Raw genomic sequence first — 15395 nt, 5'->3', positions numbered from 1 at the left:
CCAAAGGTTTTTGCCTGAGGAGGTTCTGCTATGTTTAATGTCACACACACATCTGAACCGTGAACTCCCAATGGCTGTTGGTACTCGTCTTTCTTTGACACCATAGAAGGAACAAGAGGCCTTTGGGTTATTGTTGGTTTAGTCTTAAGCCCACCCGGCCTTGTGTGAAACCGTGTCTATTGTCAAGGACTGTGATTTGTGTACATTTTTGTATGGTGATACTGCTAGAAAGTGTAGCCTCCTATCGCTCCTACAATACTACCCCATCGGAAAATGACTTCAGCTAGCCACGATGAAGAAAGTGGCTGATGGATGGAGAAATACATTCAGAGAAATGGTTTATTTCAATGTGAATTGATGGAGAATGGGGACTAGAAGAAAAGAGCAATTGAATGTGTGAATTGAGCAAGTGAGAGAATGGTCTGCCTGCCATTGTGTGCGTCTTAGTGCATGTCGTAAAGGTCTGTCTCCCTCTCTCACCCTGTGCGTGCGTGTGTGCGTGCGTGTGTGTGAATGAATGTCTGGTGATTGGAAACCTTCTTTTGTAAATGTTAGTCTGTGCGGGAGAGCATTGTGGTGCATTGTTTACCAGCCTCCTCCTTTTTGTTCGGCCATGTTTGTGCGTGTGCATGAGTGTGCAGGAAGCCACTACGCGACGTCCTTGTGTGACAGTTGACAACGTTATCAAATGATTGCTCTCTTGGCTCGTCTGACTGCATGTCATAGTTACCAGAATTTTTGCTTGTGTGTTTGTGGGCATGACTGGTTTCGTTTCCCGTGTGTTTGCTAATAGTCAAAACATAATTTCTGGCAACATTCTTGTGGTGTTTTTTGAGTTTGCCACTTCTTATTTTTTGGACCGAGAAGAACACATTTAGGTAATCATAAATATTATAATTTTTTCCAGAGTTTTCTATTATTAATTTTACTAGTGCAGTGCCCGTTGGAAGCACTGTATGTATTCATATAGTGTGAGCGTAGAGTTGTCAATTATGGCCAAATGAGTATGTGTTTGAAGGTTGGATGTACAAAGAGATACATATTCAGTGCTTTCTAGTGTTATAAAGGGGTATATTTGCAGGTGCAAAGTAAAATAGCGTGTGCAATTTACCTGGTTTAATTCTATGCAACATGCGCAAGCCATGTGTTTGTTGTTTTTTTTTTTACTCATTTTTATATTTTTTTGTTTGGTGTGTTATTTAATGTATGTTTTTTGGAGTCATTGTCTGTACTTTTGTACCTTTCTGTTGTCTTTTTGTGCATTTTTTGTATAATTATTGTTTTTTGTTGTCGTTGTATTGTGATTCTGGAGTCATTTTGTCAAGTCCAATGCGTGAGAGTCGAGAGGAAAAAAAAAACGGACCCGGAAGTACCACGACGTGATCGAAATTGGGTGTTTTGCAACACACTCTATAACTTTAAGCAGTCCAAAAATGTTTTTAATATTGACCTTCTTTTGTGGACTGGAGGAGGGTCTTCTACTGATTATTAAAGGTTGTAAATGAACAGATTGGTGCACTAGTGCCCCCTCACGCTGAGGTCAAAAGCTGAATAGGTTTCATTTCTGGGTAAACATGAATGTGTCCTCCGGGCTAAATAGAATTAAAATAAACATTTTGCAACACCAATTAAGTCCAAAATAACGGTTGCACACACTCGGGGTATGTGGAAGCTGTTTCAGGTCGAACATACACTGCGTCGGAGAGAAATTCGTTCCACAAACACACACACGCACGCAGAATTTCCTTGATTTATTAGAGAGATATTCGAACGAGCTTGGATACAACTATTTATAGGTCTGATACTGAGAACATTACTTTTGGTTAAAAAAACTTTGCACTTTTAAGCAAAAATGGTAGTACAGTATGTCTTTCTCAGGAACAATTCTTTCGATCACAACATTGATACGCTAGTTACCAGAGTACTTTTGTTTATTTTTCATTTATTTATTTGGCACACATTACAAAAACACTTAAGGTGCAAGGAGGAACGGAAGCTCAAAGGGCTTGTATAGGAGCTCCACCCCTTTCAATAACTGCAAACAATTTAAAACAAAGGCGAACAAACAAACACTTGTAAAATCATGAGACAAAATGCACAATTAAACTTTGCTTTATGAAGAAAACTAAAGTATAAACAAAGTTCACAAAAAATGTCAAAAGACAAATGAAAATATTGAACAAAATTTTGAATGTTTTGTGCTGTTCCGTCTAAACAGTACAAAGGTACGTCGGTTAGGTTTCAGAGAACAAGTTGATGCATATCTGCTTTTTGGAAAGAGGTAATGATTGAATGTTATTGAGGGGCCAGTGGCATGAGCAGGTACGGAAATTGATCTGCATTGTAACGATTTATCAGACCTAAAGTTCCCTTTTATACTGATGGGGCATTTATTCATATTTCTTCATTTGAAATTGCTTGGGAAGCTTTTTTTTCCTCCACAATGGCCATATTTAAATGCAAGTTTAAAGTTATAGCCTCTTTAAACTGACCTTGTCAACATTTAATTACTAATGAAAATGGTAATTCCAGATTGAACTTAAATCTGAATTAGATGGCTGGTTTATTCCAATTTTTATTAAAAATTCAATAATTCCTCAATCTTGTAAATGCCCAATACCGCTTAAGTTAATTCGGGTCATTCTGCACATGCTCGACTTGTCAGGATGACGTGCTGGTGATGACATAATCCAAGATGACTGCCCGGACTCGAGCTGGGACTATTTATTTAATAGGAGCCTGAGAAGACATGGATATAATGAAAAGAGTGGATTGTCAGAAGCATAAACATGCAGACTTTCACACGGACTTATTACACACACGGACATCGGCAAATGGAACAGGCTTCATCAACATGAAGTCTTGCGCCCACAGAGCTTCATTAATGACGCACGGATCATTATAAAGTTAATTTTTCACTCATCGTCCTGTGGAGTGGAGGTAGAGCAGCTGTTGCACTAACCCAGGGGTCTGCAACCTTTATTCTCAAAGGAGCCATTTTGCCTCGTCTCACCTGGATTAAAGTCCTTCCTGAGCCGAGAAAAAATGCCTTCTCAATGTTTGGTAACACATTATCGTTTTGGTCAACACATACTAATTGCTCATTTCTTGTAACATATCAAGCATGTATGATAAGCCGGCACATTGGTAGTTAATTAAATATTTCCCCACACAAATAAAATCTTTATTTTCTTCCAGACTAGTGTTTTTGTTGGTTTAGTTATCTTACCAGGCTTTTAAAACTTAAGGTTAGCCACAGGTGCAAGGAAAATTGATGGTCTATAGATGTTTTAGGAGGTGAAGTAGGGAGGTGGCAGAGTTATTGCACAATGCGATTTATTTTTAGTTTGACAAATTGTTATACTGTATTGTGATTTTTTTTTTTGGTGTCAATGTTATTGATCATTATTACCCTCTGTTCGAAATAAAAAATCATTATTTTAGTATTTTTAATAGCTATAGGGAACCATACTCCTTTTTCCTCCTTTAACTCCGCGGTACAAACGTGAAACCGTGTGTTATTGTCGAGCTGCTGCTTCAAAACTAGAATCAAAATAAAAGTGAAAACAGTTCTCATTCTGTGGTCTTCAATGTTGTTGTCAAAAAGAAAAGGTTTGTTGTGTGTTTTATCCCAATAGACGCGATACGTCACATTCGCCTCTTGTCCAATCAGAAACCTCCTCAACCCCCAGACCTAAAGTGGAATTGAATAAAGTCAAATAAATGGGTTTTCCATGAAAACCTCAATTCTGAATTACTGTTTCCATGTAAACACAAAGCAGAACACTTTAATTCCGAATAATTTATTTCAGAGTAACCAATTCCGAATTAACAAACATCATGTAACCGTGGCCATTGAGGCACCAATGGCAACAAGCAGGTAAGGGAATCACCAGAACCAATTTCGTTGAAGTTGGAGTTCTGATCTGCTTTGTAACAATTTACCAAACCCAAAGTTCCCTTTGTACTGATGGGAGTTTCTTTACATTTTTTCATTTGAATTTGGTTAGGAAGCCTTTTATTCCACATTATGTGATGAATCTCTAGGTTTACCAGTTCCTTCTACCCCTGCCTTCCTCTGTTCACCCCTTCCGAGGCTCCTCCATTCTTTTTCCTCTTGCTGCCTCCACAAGGCCTCCTGGCTGCTGTCGTTCTGCCAGCCGCCTCTCACGTATTGTGGGCTAACAATGGCAGGCAAGGCCCCAGCCTCAAGGCCTGAAGCCTGGGTCTTGAAGGGGGTGTTTGGGTGGGTAGTAGTGCTCAAGGAGAAGGGGTGTGCTTGCCCATAAAAGCCTGTGACTGTATGGGGGCAGACAGTAGGAGAGAGAAGCCAAGAAAAAGCAGGTCACACCCAGATTAAAATTCAATGTGTGTGATTGCCTGCCTGTGTCTGGCCTTGGTCCATGGTTGGTTTCTGATTTTCAGGATGCCCCACTGATCTGGCTAATATGGTAAAACACAAAGAAATAGAATAAGGAAGTGATCAGAATGTGGGAGGTGAAATAGACACATTAATCAAAGGCTCTGGGCCCTATCTCTGCCTTGCTTCAGCTGTTGTAGTTCAGCACACCTTCGGGGTGTGTGCATGTATTTTAGGGGGTCTTCTTAATGGGGCAGAAGTAGCGTCATAATGCATGCAAGACAAAGCTGGTTTGGTGATGCATGCTTCCTTTGTGTTGCAGTTGCATTTAGGGATGGGGGTAGTCCAAGCAATCCACACACATGCATGCACACAATCCAATCTCCCTCTGTTTTGGGCCCCATCCCCATATGGTGGCTTGGCTTGATGAGCGCTTGATGAAGTCAACCAGAAGTCCCCCCCTCTCCACACATCCCAACCCCACCCCTCTGTGAATTTGTGTGTGCACAAATCTGTAATTGCTTTTCAAGCTAATGGATAAATGAGAGTTTCACTCTCGCAAATCTATTGAATACACATGTGAGAAATTGAGGAAAGGGGCCATGTGTGCGTCATCAGCTTGTATACTAGCATGCAAGCTGTTTCCATTATATTTTCATTATTCATCTTCCATGGGTGATTGTGCAAGGTGAACAGTGATCAGGTTTGGTGTGGGGGGAGGCTAATCAGTGGGTGAAAAGGTTTTGAAACTCAGACAAGCAGACATGCATAGAGAAAAACAAATGTTATGACCTTTGCATTGGACAAAACATCTTTCAGAATAAAGAAAGACAAATCAGGAGGTTTCACAATAAAAAGCGTGTACCTACGCTCACATTTGGAGTCCTGCTGTGCCTGCAAGGATCGAAAAGAGTCTGAAATTTAATGTAGTTTGATTGGAATCACTTTTAGAATAGTGGGTTTTCAACTGGATTAAAAACCACACCATACAGTACAGACATTCATTTAGCTTGACTTTTAGAAAAGCCACTTAGTTAATAATTTCACCCCAAATGTTAACTTCTAAATTTAGAATTAGATTATGGATCAAATTAAAGATCCAAGTCAGAAAATGTTTTTGAAATAGTGTTAACATACTGTGTCCCAAGCCTGTTTCAGTCGCTACAAAACAACAAATAGTTGTCTATTTATGCACACAATGTTTATTTTTTTTTGCTAATTTCACAGTATTGTGACTTAAACCCTTACTTCTGAGGATGTCATGTGCTTCAAAAGGTCAATTTTCACTTTTCTTCAAGTTATTTGTGTTGCATCTTCAGAAGATAATCAAGCAGCTTTCATCCATTTATTGGCTTCTGTCTGTGCATATACAAAAGCACTCATCAATGACGCTGTCTGCATTTCAAATGTTCAGCTTTGTGCACAAGCTGCAAATATTCTGCTTTTGTGTGACGCTCCACTGTGTGCGTGTTTGCGTGTGCGAGTGCGCGTGTGTGTCAGTCTTTAGTTTTCATGTTTTTAGTGTTTGCTACCATAAAGTGTTGATTCTGCCAACTCATAATAGAGTCGTTTTTGTCTATTGAAATAAATATAGGCTTCTTAAATGCATACTTATCTTGCCTCACAGACTTGCACACACATGCACACTAACCAAAAGGGCATTGTGATGCCAGCCCTTGTTTTTTTTCTAAAACGGTTGCTTGCATAGGACAGATGGTTGCGTCTGTAACTTTTGATGCCGCCATTCGGAAGAGCAAACCATGGAGAAGGCCATGGTTGCTTTAAGAAAAGGGCAAAGTGCAAGTAAAACTAAGAAGGGAGGGACAAAAGACCAATGGTGAGAGTGAGAATATATGTTAGGGAAAGTTAAGCAAATTACCATTGTGTGTCAAACTTGCATCCAATATAACCTTTGGATTGAAGAAATCTAGCAAGGTTTGACACATACAATATGAGTTGAACAATAGTTTGCATGATCACCGTCACTGAAAGTGTGCATTAAAATGTATTTGGTAAGCGGATGTGTTGGTAATTGGGGGGCAACTCCAGTGCAGTGACCTTTTCTGCTGTCGGCTTAGCTTATGAACTTAAATGTTGGTATGTCGTATCTTATCTACTTGTCCTTATCAAGTGGGCGTCCTGTTCCGGGGGTAAATGCGCGGCATTTAGAGGTTATTTTTGTGCTGTCTTAATGTCCATGGCCATAAAGGCCAAAATGTGGAAACCCAATTCATCACGCACACAGTGCTTCTTCTGTTAGGAGTGATTGATCAGCCCAGTTTCCCGATTTGATTCAATTCTGCCAATTATTGAACCCCAGATTCGATTACGAACCAATTTTCAATGATTATCGGTTTGATTTTGATCTTAAATTTGACATCAGTTAGCTGCTGAATATTTTGACTTCTCTTTTGAGTCACACCTGACGGCATCTTCAATATTGTGTATTGTCATAAAAAAAACAATTTGCATGTCACGATACAATATATCCTGATACTAAACAATACAATATACATCGTGATATATTGCCATGGTACGAAATACAATTTATTTAATTATTTTTTAAACTTGTGAGAATAAGTAAATGGTAACTAACTGTAATTCAAGTAAAAATATCAAAAACAAGTGGTATATGTATCAAATAGGGATGTCCTGGTACAACTTTTTTATTTCCGATAAGATACCGATATTGCAGCCTTGTGTATCGGCCGATACCTTTATTGATCCGATATCAGCGTGAATCATACATGCTTTTTTTAAAAAATTTCTTTAATAAAAAAAAAAAAATTACTTATTTAATTGTGTGGAATGTTAGAAAAGGCTTGATCAAGTGATCACTCAAACAGAGAACAATAGTCAGCAACAGTAGGTTTGATAAAAACTGACCCATTTATTATTAACCAATTGGTTACATACATTTTAACCTTCAACATCTACAGTATCTACAGTATTCTACAATTGAATAAAATAGAATAATAAAAAATGTATTAAAAAAAAAACAAAATCGGAAATTCGGAAGTTTTAATCCAATATCTGATATTCGTTTTCAGGCTGATATCGGACCGATATCGAAATCGGATCAAAACACCCCTAGTATCAAACTGTCATATTACATTTTTCCAAAACGTTGAACTTTCTCCAACAGATTCTGATTTTGTTAAGTTCTTTAATTATTTCTTTAAAAAGTAACCACATACATGTATAAAAGTGCCCATTATGTTTTATCAAAATAAAGTGCAATCAACTTCCAAACTAAAATGCATTGAGTTATGAGGTAGTTTAACAAGGTCTGATGTGATTCACTGACACCTGGTGACCAGGCGTTTACATGCTATGCATATGTTAGCGCAATTTAATGTTTTTACGTTAAAATAAATGAATAAATAAAATTGATTTGGACATTTTTTTTTTTTTTTAAAGGATTCGATATCCGCGTGGTAAAATGTTGCAATATATTGCCAAATTGATATTTTTTTTTACACTCCATTAAAAAAATAAAATAAATTGCCACCCCTAGTTTCTATGTCAAATAATATATTATGTCTTTAAAAAGTATGGTAGATTCAGAATATTACATATCAAAGTATTTAGTTCAGGCTTTTTAACGAGCAAGATTTAGCATTTGTCTTTGGTGAGTTTTATTGGTCAGGTTTGCTCCTAAATAAGCACCGCTGATAATGTTGAAAGAAGATATTTAAAACCTGCAGGACTGTGGTCCTTCAATGCCACGCTTTTTAGAAATGCCACGTCGGGAAGGTTTGAGTAGATACTAGTCTATCTGCCTCTTTGGTCAGCTGTATACAGAGTGTAACAAACAAAAAGGGGCGGGGATGTCTCACTAATTTTTCTTCTTTGCCCTCAGGCATACTTCCACTCTGTTTCCCGCTGAGTATCTCATTTGCATATTCATATCTGCCTGGGAGACTTTTGTGTGTTCGTTTTCTGTGGGAATTACCACAAGTGTAATTGTTTTTCTATGGGACATCACATAGTGCGGAATTAAGCATTTGTTCAAGTAATGAAAAAAATTCTCAACTCTCAGCTGTTGTTCAGTGGGAGGCAGCTTTGTAAAAAAAAAAAAAAAAGTGGTATTCACAAGTTGATTGAAAAGGTTTGACACCCCTCGGTTCCTTTATGCGTATGTTCTTTTTCCTAAAAACCAAAGGAAACTGGAGAGCTGAGTTTTCTGCATGACAACGAATGATTGTCACCTGATTCGTTGAGTGTCTCGCTGATTGTTTACAGCCTGATAAATGACTTTTTTGTGTCTGTTGGCGTCCTCCGACAAGGCCAACACACTTTAATGCGGGCACTGAAGACTTTGCCTCCCCTTTTTGAAATGTAGCCTTGAGTAGCAGAGCACTTTAGTATAGAAAATGAACAACAGCTTACGTGTAGGACTCATCCCTTGCATTCTCCCTTTGTACGGATTTTTTTTGTTTGTTGGCGCGTTCATGGTTCAGATCCGGCTTTCTCCTTGCACAGCTGAAAAGAGTAATTATGAATTTTTCCAATGCAGGTAACCTTCATTCTAGTGTTGATCGCATTCACATTGGTATGAATCAAGCAAGTGACTCTTCAATAACAGCATTATGGCTCGTCGTTTAAAAGGGTGCTCGCGATACAGCTGTACAGGTTTTATGTTGGTAAAAAATGGGTACCTGTGTGTGTGTGTGTGTGTGTGTGTGTGTGTGTGTTAGGGTGGTTCACAATATGATAGTAAAAATGTTGCCAGATTGCATTTTGCCTCATTCCTATTGACATTTTGAACATCTGTACCAAAAATTGAGCCAATATAACATCAGCAAAAAAGATGATACTTTTTCATCATTTGTGAAAAAGTATCACAAATGATACTTTGTGATTGCACATTCAACTAAAGAATGTGCAACTTTCACACATATCAGAAACAAGAACGATATAAAGGCAAGTAATGGTCATGGATAGTTTATACCTGTATTTCTACTAAATGAGTAAGAACATTAGAACAGTTCAAACACTATTCCTGAAAATAGAAAAAAGGTCAACATTGTAAAAAAGTGCAGAAATAGACATTACTTTTGCTATAGATGCTTATAACGTAAATTGGAAAAAAACAATCTGGCAAAATTAGGTGCCAATTAATATTGTGAATCACCCTAGTGTGTGTCAAATATCCATTTCCATGTTATTTCTGCGTCAATTTACACATTTCCGTTTCGTATCTGTTTCATCAACTTTCCCCTAATCAGATTTCACAACAGGCTATTAAACTTCCCAAAATTGTGCCAAACATGCTTAATAAGGTTAATGGAGTTAATTATTGTCATTAATCTTATATTTATACACAGCACAAATGCACCAATACAAGCACCAACTGAAGATTTTGCGTGAGATTTGATATCCGTTTGCTGCACTTGCTAAAGCTAGACATTAAATACTTAAAATGACTAAAAACTCAGACAAAACTACACAAAATGGCAAAAACCTTTGTTCTTTCCTGTGTTAATGCACAGATTGGTCGTTATTCTTCATATTGGCATGAACGTTGATAATGTGGCCCTCGGACCAGACGGTCACATTTTTGTCATATTCCATCAGACTTTACGTGAGAATTAACTTCTGTTTGTCTGACCGTTTACGGAGTCAAATTGTGTGTAAATGGTGATTCTTTTTCTAAAATATGCATTTGTCCTATTGCAATTTCAATTTCAGATCTTGTTTAAAAAAATTGATTTAATATTGGCATTTCATTTTCAGGAAGTTAATTCTGTATTTTCCATCCATTTTCTGCAATAACAGAAAAGCAGAGGCTCTATGTGTGCATCATAATCAAACCAGGGTTAACAAACACAAGATGACTCCATAAACAGCCACATTTACAGAGAAGTGCACAAAAAGACATCAAAAACACACAAAAATCACTACAAATACACACAAAAAAAACTTGAAAAATATACATAATGACTGCACACACACATGAAAGGACATCTGAAATACATAAGATACCAAAACACACAAATAAGCACCACAAAATGACTCCAACACTTCTGTCTTCATGCTCCTGAATTTGTGATTGATCCATGTCTACTTTTATATCACATTGACATTTTTGTTAAATATATCTTTGACCTATGACAGTAATCCCCCTTGTATTTACCACTGAGCTGAATTTTTATTTTCCCTTTTTAAACATTTTTGCTTTGTGCAGTCGATTCGGCGTCACAGGGCTGATGCGTCAGCTGATTTCCGCCTGTGTCAGGCATATCACACCGCCGCTTTCCCCTCCTTTCTTATTTTCTTCAGTGACACATCAACTGAAAGGAACTTGATTAAACCTCTTTCTCTCCCTCCTCTGTTTCTGTATTTCTTTTTTTTTTTTTGCCCCCCACACCTCCCCTCCGTCCATTTGTCACCCCTTTTCTCTTCCACCATTGAAACAGAATGGAGCAAATCAGGGAATCAATTTGATGTAATCATGACAAATGGGTCCCTGTGGTTACCAAGGATTATTTTTCTTCTTGTGTATGTGCTTGGAAAAGCACTACTGGGAAATCACAAATGAATCAATCATCTGTTATCGCATCAGCAAACGCAGGAGGGATGGATGGATGGAAAGATGGATCGCCGTGTGATGAATGGATAGAAGGAAGGAAAGATGGAGGGATAGGCACGGCAGGGATGGGAGAAGTTTTCTCCGCAGCTACTATGAATGCGCGCACGCATGTATGTATGCATGTCTGCTGTGCACAGATAGATGGCTGATTGAATACCGAGCTAAGTAGGGGTGTGTGGGAGTGAATGGGGGTAAGGAGGGTGGGTGGTGCGTGGGGGGGTTGCTGTGTTAACCTTGGAGCTGTCAGAGCAGATGGGAGATGGGAAGGGCCACAGGCAGCGGGGATACATTGGCTGCTAAAATAGGGTGAATCCTCATCTACACTTGGATGGGGGGGTGGGTGGGGGACAGAGGGGTAGTTTTAAGAAGAAAAAAAAAGTGGCAGTGAACTTTTATTCCAGCATGAATTTAATGCTGAAACATATTTATTAAAGGAATTCATGTGTCATAACAGTGTTTAGAATGGTAATTAGGAAACCAAGAGATGGCAGACGACTGTTCAAGTATTTCATGGCACCATTTAGAATTCATAGATATAAATCCGATACGATACCGATATTGCAGGCCTGAGTATTGATCGATGTCAATATTGATCCGATACGATATCAACACGAATTATACATACTTGTATTACTTCTTTTGTAGTGTGGAATGTTAGAAAAGGCTTGATTAAGGGCGACCGTGGCTCAGATGGTAGTGGGTCGTCTTCTGATCGAGAGGTTGGAGGTTCGATCCCAGTACCTGACTATGTGTCGAAGTGGCCTTGGGCAAGACACTGAACCCTAAGTTGCTCCCAGTGATCGACTAGCACCTTGCATGGCAGTCCTGTCCCACTGGTGTGTGAATGTGAGAGTGATTGGGTCAATGAGCTGATATGTAAAGTGCTTTGAGACTGCTTCAGTGTGGTGATAAAGCGCTATATAAAATCAAGTCCATTTACCATTATTTAAAAAAAAAAAAAATAGACCCATTTATTATAAACCAATGGATTACATATAATGAACCTTTTAGAATAAGAATACTCTATGATTGAATACAAGAAATTAACAAATAAAATAGAAGATATTGAAAAAAAAGAAATCCAAAAAACCAATATATTATATTGGAGATGGTAGATGCAGTCCGATAAAATCCGATATTCATTTTCTGGCTGATATTGGTCCGATATCCAATATCAATATCGGATTGGGACACCCCTAATTTGGAGTCATTTTGTGTATCACTGTTGTCGTTTTTTCATTTTTGTAGTAGTTTTGTCTTTCACTGTATTTTTCTGTAATATTGAATTTTTTGGTATACTTTAGTGTTTGTTTATGCTTATTTTCTGTCATTTTGTGCGTTTACTTTGGGGGCCATACAAAATCAGACCGAGGGCTGCATCTGGCCCCCAGGCCGCCAGTTGCCCTTGTCTGCAATAGACGATAATGGGCTTATGATAATAACTACATAATACAATGTTTTGGGAAAGGAAAAGCCAAAAAAAGATGAGTTACAAAAATAACCATACTTGCATACTAAAAAAATGAAAACAAACGAGTGTGTATTACATTGTGTGGATTTTTTTTAATTATTTTTTATTATTTGACCCCCCTCGCAATACCACTGGTACCCTCGCCGATGCATCTGTTTTCCTTTTAGCTATGCATGTTTCATTGTTGCAATTAAATGAATACATTTATTTTATTGGCTAATTGTGACCATCACTAGCCCTCGCTAATAAACGTGAACAAAATCTTTATTAAAGGGAGAATATAAAAAAAGAAGGCACTGTTGTACCTTGGTGAGGGGGAAAGGAACAGGGAAGAGGGAGTCAGGGTAGGACAAGGGATAAGGTGGGGAAGAGTTGGCTATTTGAAGGTGAGAGTGCAATGTGATGTTATAGTTGTGGCATGTGACGATACATCTTGAGTCTGACATTTTAATGTTTGTAATATCTTGTCGTTTTTTTTAATTTCCACATCTAATGTTCTTTGCAAGAGTCTAACAAACAATACCAAATCAATTTACCAACTTGATTCATCAAATTTGGTCTAATTGCTTAAAAAAAAAAAAAGAATAGTGACTTAAAAAATAGCCTCTTAAAACACATATATCAAACCATTATAATGTGAATAAAATGTTTTATTAAAGGGTTAAAATTATATAATATATATAAATTAATTATATATATAAAGTTCTATAACCTTTTATTATAATGTTAATTTTGCATATTCCATGTTGACCACTAGGTCAACATACAGTTTTAATCTAACTGCCAAGAAAATGTTCCCATTTGCCTCATGGGGTCACCGGGTTCAGTGTAGTTTTTTAGTTGCTAAGCCTGATGGGTATTTTACTGTATCATTTGATTTAGAACACAATTTGAACTGTAACATAGATATGTTATTTATTCCCTACTATCATAGATCTGCATGGGTGTCAGACTCAGAATAAGCAAGAAGCTTTTGACCAAGTGTCCCATAGCTACAATGCAGTGGGGAAAGTGGATGAATGGAATCAAGATGGCCTCCTCCACAACCCCAATGTCTGATGGGTAGAGGTGGGCGGGGTTTGTCTGTCAAACTATGATGAGGTTTTGGTTGAATAAGTCAATGGTCTATTTGTGTGTGAGCGAGCGTGCACTCTTTGGCTCTTTGCCAGGCTCCATCTCCCCAGCTGATTAGGGGTTAATGGTCTATGAGCAATGAGTGTGATCGTCGTCCTGATTGGCTGGCAGAACTCTGTGTGGGCGGGGTTGCCATCAAGTAACAGATGGCGTACAACAGGGAAGGAGGCGGGTGCAAGTGCGTGTGTGCACATGTATACATGGAGTATTAAGAGGGGGTTGTGGTAATACAATTGAGAAATGTTCAATGGTGGTCTGCGTCTCTCTAGGCCAGAGATGAACAACAGAAATGTGATTGTTTGATCCGACGGACACATTATTCACCTCAGTATTTAGAATGAGGACCAATCTGAGATTTAATAAATGAAAGAACAACAGCTTTGTGTATTTGTTGGTGTTTTATGTATTTTTTGTTTTTGTTTTGTGTTTTTTCTGTTGTTTTTTTCTTGTTATTTTCAGTTTTTGTTATATTTTTTGTATATATATTTTTTGTTATTCATTTTTTGTCACTGTGTATTTTTTGTAGTTTTGCTGTTTTTGTGTAATTATGCTGTTTTTTTGGTGTTTTGTGTGTTTTTCGTTGCTGTTTTGTGTACATTTTCTGTTATTTCTGTGCATTTTGGACATTTTTTGTTGTTTCTGTCATTATTTATTTTATAGTTTGATCTGTTATGATTCATTTTGTGTTTTTTTTTTTGTCATTTTGTGCATTTTTGTTATTATTTTATGTATTCATGTATTCAAGCTTTTTTTTGTTTGTGTTCTTTTGTGATTTTTTGTGTTTTTGTTATTTTATATATGTTTTATTCATTTGTAGTTGCCTTGTTTGTTTTTCAAGTCTTTTTTGTAGTTTTGCTGTTTTTGAGTGTTTATGCTGTTTTTTGTGTATGTGTTGTCCTGTGATTTTGTGTGTTTTTGACGTAATTTACGTGTTTACTTTGTGGGCTGCACAAAATTAAACCAAGGGCTACTAACTGCTCATGTCTGCTCTCGTCCTTTTTCTCTTAAACACGTTATGTGTAAATACACTTTAACACATACAGGTTCATGTGACTTTGACTAGTGTCAAGAAAAAACTGAAAAATATCTGATTGTTGAACCAGTCCCATTGCTATAGTGCGCGTGTATGTGTGTTGTTATAAACATTGGCGAGACTAGTAGTGATATCCACTATAAGTATCAATGAGCCACTAACAGCGCTTCATCTTTGCAGTGTTGCCATTAAGAACAAAAGCAGACAGGCTTGGAAAAGGTTGTTTTGTTCGTTGTGTTTGTGTTCTCGCTGCCTGTCTGATGCAGCATCTTTTTTATCAAGTGTCATTGCCTTCCCATCTGCTGAAGACACACTGTCTCCCTTTGCCTTGATACTACACATACTGAGAAGCACTCTTGAGTGTAGCAAAAAAAAGAAAACAAAAAGAGAACTTTTACACCAAGCAATGCTTTTTGATAGAAAAAGTGGATTAAAGTATGGAGTGCCACAAGGTTCTGATGTTGACCCCTTTCTATTTAACTGTGGGTTTGTTTATGTTTTGAGACATTTACCAATATATGCTAACGCAGCATGGTTCACTACTTCTTTGAATGGATAATTATTTTTTAAGTTATATTCTACTGACTTTTTTATTTTGGCAAGTATTTGTTACTTGGGAAAAGGTCTGTCACCAAAAAAAAAAAACGTGTACGAATACACAAAAAGAGCAAAACAATGAAATAAAAAAAGAGACTAAAAAAACATTACAAACAAATAACAAAAAATTACACAAAATGACAACAAAAACAGATAAAATGTTTTGACTTCAGCAGACTCCTCTGTAGAAGACTGGCAGTTGACA

At 37.5% G+C, this 15395-nt stretch overlaps 1 protein-coding gene across 2 annotated transcripts in view; it reads left to right on the top strand.

Annotated features, from left to right (window-relative positions):
• zswim5 (zinc finger, SWIM-type containing 5) overlaps positions 1-15395 on the top strand; it is a 73417-nt gene that overhangs the window by 31508 nt on the left and 26514 nt on the right. The window lies entirely within an intron of this gene.

The sequence above is a fragment of the Gouania willdenowi genome, chromosome 17 (assembly GCF_900634775.1).
Source record: "Gouania willdenowi chromosome 17, fGouWil2.1, whole genome shotgun sequence".
In the NCBI taxonomy this organism is placed as follows: Eukaryota; Metazoa; Chordata; class Actinopteri; order Blenniiformes; family Gobiesocidae; genus Gouania; species Gouania willdenowi.
This window is presented reverse-complemented; position numbering and strand designations above follow the sequence as displayed.